This window comes from Silene latifolia, chromosome 2 (assembly GCF_048544455.1).
Source record: "Silene latifolia isolate original U9 population chromosome 2, ASM4854445v1, whole genome shotgun sequence".
In the NCBI taxonomy this organism is placed as follows: Eukaryota; Viridiplantae; Streptophyta; class Magnoliopsida; order Caryophyllales; family Caryophyllaceae; genus Silene; species Silene latifolia.
Genome location: NC_133527.1, coordinates 114038243 through 114045927, shown reverse-complemented (window position 1 = coordinate 114045927; position 7685 = coordinate 114038243).

Sequence of the window (7685 nt, the reverse complement as noted above, 5' to 3'; positions counted from 1 at the left end):
TGAAATTAACTAGATTCACATTCATCGATATGATGTGCAAATGGTCGACCGTTCTCAGTTCACCAAGAGTAGGGGTCTTAGAGAATGTGCTCTGTGCAAATTGAAAAGTTCTTTTTTCTGTTGACTTTGTTATTTTGGATATTCTGAAGATGTCAACACCCCAATTATTTTGGGAAGACCGTTTTTGCACACTGCTGGTGCAATAATTGATGTGGGAGAAAGAACTTTGAAATTTAAGGTAGGGAAGCACTCTATTATGTTTGCCCAGTCCCCTAGGAAGAAAGACCCCATGTGGCCCATGACCTGTAATATGATTTCTGAAAAGAAGTCTTATTTTGTGCTTTCTGACACTCTTACTCCCTTGCATGTACCTATCCTCGTTATGACACCTCCGCCCCCATTGGGAGCAAATTGGAGGAAGATTCTTCTTTTTTTTGTTGCAGGAAATGGTTTGGGAAGGAGGAACCGCTAATCGCTCCGGCTGTGAAGGAGCCCATTGTTCAAAGAGGCGGTCTAGGATGTCTTAGTTATGGCACGGACGAGGAGCCAGATGAGGAGCCCAAGAAGAAGGAGCCAGTCAAAATTTCGGAGTCGGATCTTGAGAGTGAGGAGCTAGGAGATGATGGCCATGCTTGGGAAGATGCTAGAGATGATCCATTGAGCATCCCAGTTGGAGTAGAGTGGAGCCCAACTTTCCGAGATGAGCACTGCGGAAGCTACTTCATGTAGACGAAGCCTTGGTCGGAGATTTTCAGATTTCCGTTGATCTATGCGTTTTTAGACTTTTTCAAGACTCTTTCCGCTTTAGACTTTTTATTGCTTTTTTTGTGTGCGCGAAATTTCGCTCTTTAATTTGGTTTGCTTAGGATTTAAAGACCTTTAGACTGTTACTTTGGGTTTTGCGCAATCTTGGGCGCGTTATTATGTGCTTTTGCAGGTTTATAGACCTTGTTGGCTCAATTTATTGAGCTAATTCGAAGAAATCAGAAAGTTACAGCAGCTATTCCAGTCGATCGACTGGTGTGTATGGTCGATCGACTGGCTGCACAGTTCCATGAGCTTCTGTTCCTGACATCCTGGTCGATCGACTGGGTTAGGTGGTCGATCGACCACTGCCGCTGCTGTACCTATTGTCGATCATTCCCCTGCTGTGTTTGGTCGTTTTGTGGAATTGAGGGAGTCTTTCCTCCCTTTTATTTTCCGACATTTTTCTGTTTTCTTCCATTTCTTCATCTTTTGCACATAACTACCGCTTCCACGTTGCTTTCTTGGTTTTATGCGTGGTATTGTTGTCTTTTCAGGCACCTATTGGTAGCACTGCTGGCTACTGAAACCTCCTAGCTCACGCTGGTTTGGGGAGGTTTCCTTTTTGCTGCGCTTAAAGTCTTGTGAGTTCCCGATTTCCACTTCATGTCTTGTTTGTTTTAATTTCCCGCAAATTCCATTTCTCTTTTCTTCATTACATGATTTTGCACAATGGGGACATTGTGCGATTTGGTTTGGGGAAGGGTTTTGCGTCGCATATCATTTGCTTACATTCACGTTTACATTTTGTTTTGCATTGTTGTTTATTTCTTTATAAAATCAAAAATTCAAAAAAATTGAAAAATTTCAAAAATTTCAGAAAATGCACGTTTATTTTAGCATATAGGTCGAGTCGGAACGGTAGTATTTCAAGGATGACATTGCATTTGCATCTGTTTTTGCCTAAGCCTTGCTAATTGACATGTTATTAGTAGAATCACATATGCATAATCTACGAGTTTTCGTTAAATTTCTTGCTGGACTTGAGACTTGACTTTGATTTTTGGCAAACTACATCATATTCTGAGATTTAGAGCCTTATAACTGGTGACATTCATGACCAGTTTATTTAGGATGTGAGTAGTACTCCTTATGAGACATGTTACATTAATATGCATAAATATGAACTTAATCTGCTTAATACCTCTATGCATTCGGTTTGTGGTTTGTTGACACATGTGGTAGAGGTCTCCCTTTTCTCATTTTGCCCATGAACCCCTCATAGCCAAATTTAGCCTCTTTTGTCCCATAAACTACAGTCTAAAATTAGCCTACCTTATCCGAGCTAGTACTTGTATTTGTGGGAATGTTTTATTGCAAATTTGGTTATATGCTCATTTTGAGATGATGTTGGGAAGATGAAAGAAAAAGGAAAGAAAGAAAGAGAAAAAATAGAAAAAAGAAAAAAAAAAAGAGGAGAAAAATGATTCGGAAAAAGAAAGAAAAGAAAAAAGAAACGAGTGCTGTAGAAGCTGGTCGATCGACTGCTCCCTATGGTCGATCGACTGCAGCCCGAGAAAAAGAAAGTTCGAAAAAAAAATCACATGCTTCATTTGTTACGATTTGGTGATTTCCGCTCCCATTTTATCATTTATATTCTTTGGGGAGTTAACTTTTATGGAGGTTGTGAGCTTTGTGCCTTGAATTGGCACCGTCTTGTAACATTTACATTAAGTTTGAAGTTGGGATTCGCTTATAGTTTGGATTGTAGTTACTAGCTTGGCTTATTACTCCTCATATCCAAATTCATTTTAGCCCCTTCTTACCCTTTACCTCACATATCCATATTTACCTCGCCATGTGTCATGGTCATTTGTTTGGTTGGAATGCGTGTGTACGGTTGTAGATATCATTTTCATATTAGATTGCAGGCATGTTCTTATAGGTCGTAGTTAGGTGAGAGTCTTCACAAAATTACTTCTTTCTATCTTTACATATATTCACCTGTCCTTATTTGAGTGATTTGAGCGACCCGTGAGAGTCCAATTTGACAAGTCTTTATAGTTGACGGTTCAGCAGTTTTTAACGACTACATAACTCGTTTGCATGATTCATACGCTAATTGATTGTTGGTTGTTGCATTAAACTGGTTTAGGCTTTACAGTTGTCAATTCGCTCTGAGATTGAACTCGTTCCTTTAGATCGAGTCTAGTTCTTGCTTGGGGACAAGCAAGGGTTTGGTTTGGGGAAGTTTGATGCGTGTCTAATATATGATGTTTTGCACCTCATTTCACACGCATTTCAGAGCTCAATTGAGTAGTTTATGCTACTATTTCCCCTGTTTCGTGTATTTCTTCCTTTTCTTGTGATTTTGTAGGAATATGAAGATTTCAGCGGAAAATAAGCCGAATCCGTCCATAAGTACTTAGCATTGCATTTGACATGGAGTATTGACTCGAGGAATGAGCTTGGTGCGCGTTTCAAGGCCTAAAGATAGCAAAAGCAAGGGTGCGTTTTACAAGCGAAGAAGCACTTCTCGACATTGCAGGCTGCTTCAGATGGCAATATCTCGAGTTCTAGAGCTGATAATCGAGTGATTCCAATTGGAGGTGAAAGCTTATCCTCTTAGCTTTCCAACGCCGCGTAGAACGCTTGATTTGACCAAGTAACGAAGAAATGGCAGCTGTTTCAAGATCGGTGCGCGCTGCAGGAATCGTCGAATGCTATTCATCAGCAAAGACTCTTGGTCGATCGACTGGTCCAAGTGGTCGATCGACCACCCCACGGGTTCCAGTAGCTACTGTTCGCTGCCATTTAGTCGATCGACTGATGCTTATGGTCGATCGACTGAACAACGAGTCTGATACGCAAATTTAAGATACGAGGAAGCCCATATTGTAATTAGGTTTTGGTTTAGGTTATGTTATTTTTCTATATAACATAACTCTTCCTGTTTCTTTAGGGATCCGATTGATTGATTAGCTTAATTTAGATCGGAATTCATTCGCTACACTAGTTTACTTTATCAAATTGGTTCTTCAATAAAGTTCTTTGCTACGGATTCAATTCTTGCCTTTTGCTTCGGTAATTACCATTCTTTTATTTACAGTTTTGCTTTGTTAGATTTATTCTTGCTAGATAGAATCCCAAAGCCTTAGTTATAGTTTTATGCGAGTTTATTCATTCAATATTTCAATTATGCAATTCTCTGTGCTTATGATCAATTTAGTTTTCGTAATTAATTCCTTTATGTCTAGCTAAATACCTTTGCTAGGATGTAGGCGAACTTAGCGAAGATGGCATACGAATAGGAGACCCTCGGATTAGGGCTTGGTCGATCTACTGGCTTAACTAGTCGATCGACTGAGCCGGTTGGTCGATCGACTGGGGTAGCTGGCCGATCGACTAGCTTCGTGTTTGATTTGCTTCGTTTGAATCGTTAAGTGCTTTATCTTTCAATGAGACCGAGAGGAGACTTGTTAGATGCTTAGTTTTGACCAACCCGTAGATCGAAAGATAGGGAAGGACTTAGATTAACGATTTAAGACGGCTAGATTGCTAGATCGAAAGATAATGTAATTTAGTTTGCATTAGGAATCATTAGTCAAGAACGAGAGTTAGTATTAATGAGACTTAGGGATTAGTAGCATAGGCCGAGAGGTAGTTACTAATTAACATGGACCGAGAGGACTTGTTTTCCCCATCACCCACGACTGTATTTCGAGATTTATCTAGACTTGTGTGCCATCGTAGCTGTAGTGACCCGATCATCCTAGCTTCTTTTTATCATTAGTTTACATCCATTGTTGTTATTTGCTCTTTTATTTTCGCATTTAGAATTAGATTATTTCCATATCAAACCCCCCATAACTGTTACCCTTAGACTAAAATTAGAAACAACTATTATCTCCCTACCTCCCTGCGGATCGACCCTTACTACCGCTTGCTAGTAGTAGTTCGGAATTTATAAATATTATTTTTGATACTCACTTCGACAGGTATCAGCAGATTTTAAGAACTTCCACCGAGATGTGAAGTGCTTCATCCATAAACGGGACGGTCAATTGTTCATCGACCGGTTCAAGAATATGGCGCAAAATAGACAGGGGTTTTATTTTGATTATGAGGTTGACAAGGATAATGACCTTGAAGGGCAATATGGGTGACAGTAACCGCTAGAAGGAACTACTCCATTTTTGGAGATGCAGTGTCGTACTACCCAACATACTCAACAAACAAGTACGATATGATTTTCACGCCATTCACTGGAATAGATCACCATAAGCGATCAGTGACATTCTGTGGGGCATTGATTGCCCATGAAGACCATGAATCCTTCCAGTGGGTTTTCAACAGGTTTTTGAATGCTATGGGTGGAAAGGAACCCAAGTACATTGTCACAGATCAGGATGCGGGCATTATTAAGGCCGTACCCCTTGCCTTCAAGACTGCACGCCACCGGTTTTGCATGTGGCATATAATGAACAAGGTGCCATCGAAGTTCGGGGTGACAAGGGAGGATTATAAGGAGTTCCTTGAGAAATTGAACAACATTATATGGGACGACAACATAGAAGCAGATGACTTTGACTGTAGGTGGGCAGAAATAATGGAAACGCATGGTGTTGTGAACGAAGAGTGGTTTACAGAAGCGTACGATAAAAGGGGCCAATGGGTGATGGCGTATTGCAGGGACTTGAACATGGGCGGTGTAATGAGGACAACCCAGCGATCAGAGAGCATTAATAGTTTTTTTAAGAAGTTCGAGCAGAAGTCAGGTACGTTAGTGGAGTTTTGGATACGTTTTGAAAGCGCTATGGACCATCAACGACATACGCAGAAGAGACTTGACCATGAAAACCGACACTCAACACCAGCAACGGGGACGCATTTACCCATAGAGGAATATGCGTCAAATGTTTATACCCGTGAGGTTTTCAAGGAATTCCAACTAGAGGTCCTTTGCTCAATCGATACATGTAAGACCGGGGCTATCTTTGAAGTCGATGGAGTTGAAGTGATTGTCGTTAAGGATTCAATCAGAGAGAAAAGTTTCAACGTAGAGTACAACCAGGTAACAGACATTTTGGCATAATCTTGATGTGGTAGTTGATGAAGTTGCTAGATATAGTGCCAAAGTTACATTGTCGAACATAGAAGTTATACAATTGTTCATCGAATCAAGTTATCTCATTTGTATAAATCGAAAGCATTTTCAATAACTTAAGTTATCTGAATGTATAACTCTTCTTATTATATGTATAACTCTACTTGCAGAATGTATAACTCTTCTTGCCATATGTGTAACTCGCTTTCGAGAATAACATTAGAAATTCAATTTTTCTGAACTGAGTTATTTGTAGTATAACTCGATTACATTTTGAATAACCTTAGCTTTCATTATGTATAACTCTGGTTGCCATATGTATAACTCTGCTTTCAGAATAACATTAGAAGTTATTCATTTTTTCAATGAACTGCAGTTATTTGTAGTATAACTCTGATTACATTTTGAATAACTTTAGCTTTGAATGTATAATCATGTTGTTGCCATATGTATAACTCTACCTTGATAATGTTTAACTCTAATTATTATATGTATAAGACTACTAACGGCATAATTTAACTTGATTACAGGTACATTGGCTACACGTTGCGGTGTATGATGTTTGAAAGGATGGGATATCTGTCTTAGGCATATAGTGTGGATTTTGTCGGCTAACGGAAGAAAGACAATTCCGGATGCTTACGTTTCTACAAGATGGAGAAAAGAAGCATTGCAATTGATTATCGAATATGATGGTGAACAAACGGATTCAAATAGTGGCGCGATGGAAAAGAAATTGCGATGGTGAAGTTGTGGTCGAAGTTCATGCAACTATTGGTTTACTTCGTGGCACGAGTGTGACTGAAGTTGTGAACTTAACCTCCTTAATTAGAGAGTTCAAGGAGAAACTTTTACCGTACAAGAAAGATTTAACTAAGCAGCAGGAATTCGAGCAAATCCTTGGTTGCCCCACCAGTGACGAGGTAACAATACTTCCACCAAAATAATCGAAAAACAAAGGCAGCGGTAAAAGAATGGTGTCCGCTAAGGCAAAAGCCATTGCCTTGGCTTGTAAGCCAAAACGCTTGTGTAATAACTGTAAACAAATGGCACACCACGATAAACGGAACTGCCCTAACCCATTCTCTGAGCATCCACCGTCTTCACCAGCATCTGAAGGAGTAGAAGAAGAAGAAGAAGAAGAAGAAGAAGAAGAAGAAGAAGAAGAAGAAGAAGAAGAAGAAGACGAACAAGAAGAATAGAGAAACTTAACATGCTGTAGTAGAAGGCAGTAGAAAAAATACCTCCGTCTCAACAAATTATTTACAATCTTTTTTTCTTTAAAAGGTAAAAAATCTGGTGAGACGGAAGGGGTATTTAATAGGTAGCTTTTGTCTATTTTGAAGGGGGATTGCACCTTCCAGATTGTATAAGTTGAGTAATATGGTGTGTGAAATTTGAAGCTAGTGTTGTATAACTCTTTTACACAATTTTGATGACTTCTGTTCATGGTAAAATATCCAATATTTAAAAGTTTGATAAAGAACGAATTATAATTTCAGTGGCTTTAAGTAAAACTGTTACCCATATATGGATAACTGTACTTCACAGAGTGTATAACTCTTGTACATAATTTGTATAACTCTTGTTATTGTTTGTAAAACTCATAACTGTCTAATAAAATTTGCCTTTTACATAACTACAGTCATATGTTGTACAACTCTTGTACACAATTTGTATAACTCATGATATTTTTTGTATAACTCATAGCTGTAACATAAATTTTGCCTTTTTTTTTCATAACTGCAGACATGTGTTGTATAACTCATGTACATAATTTGTATAACTTTACTTCACAGAGTGTATAACTGTAATACTTATCTGGAAAACTTGG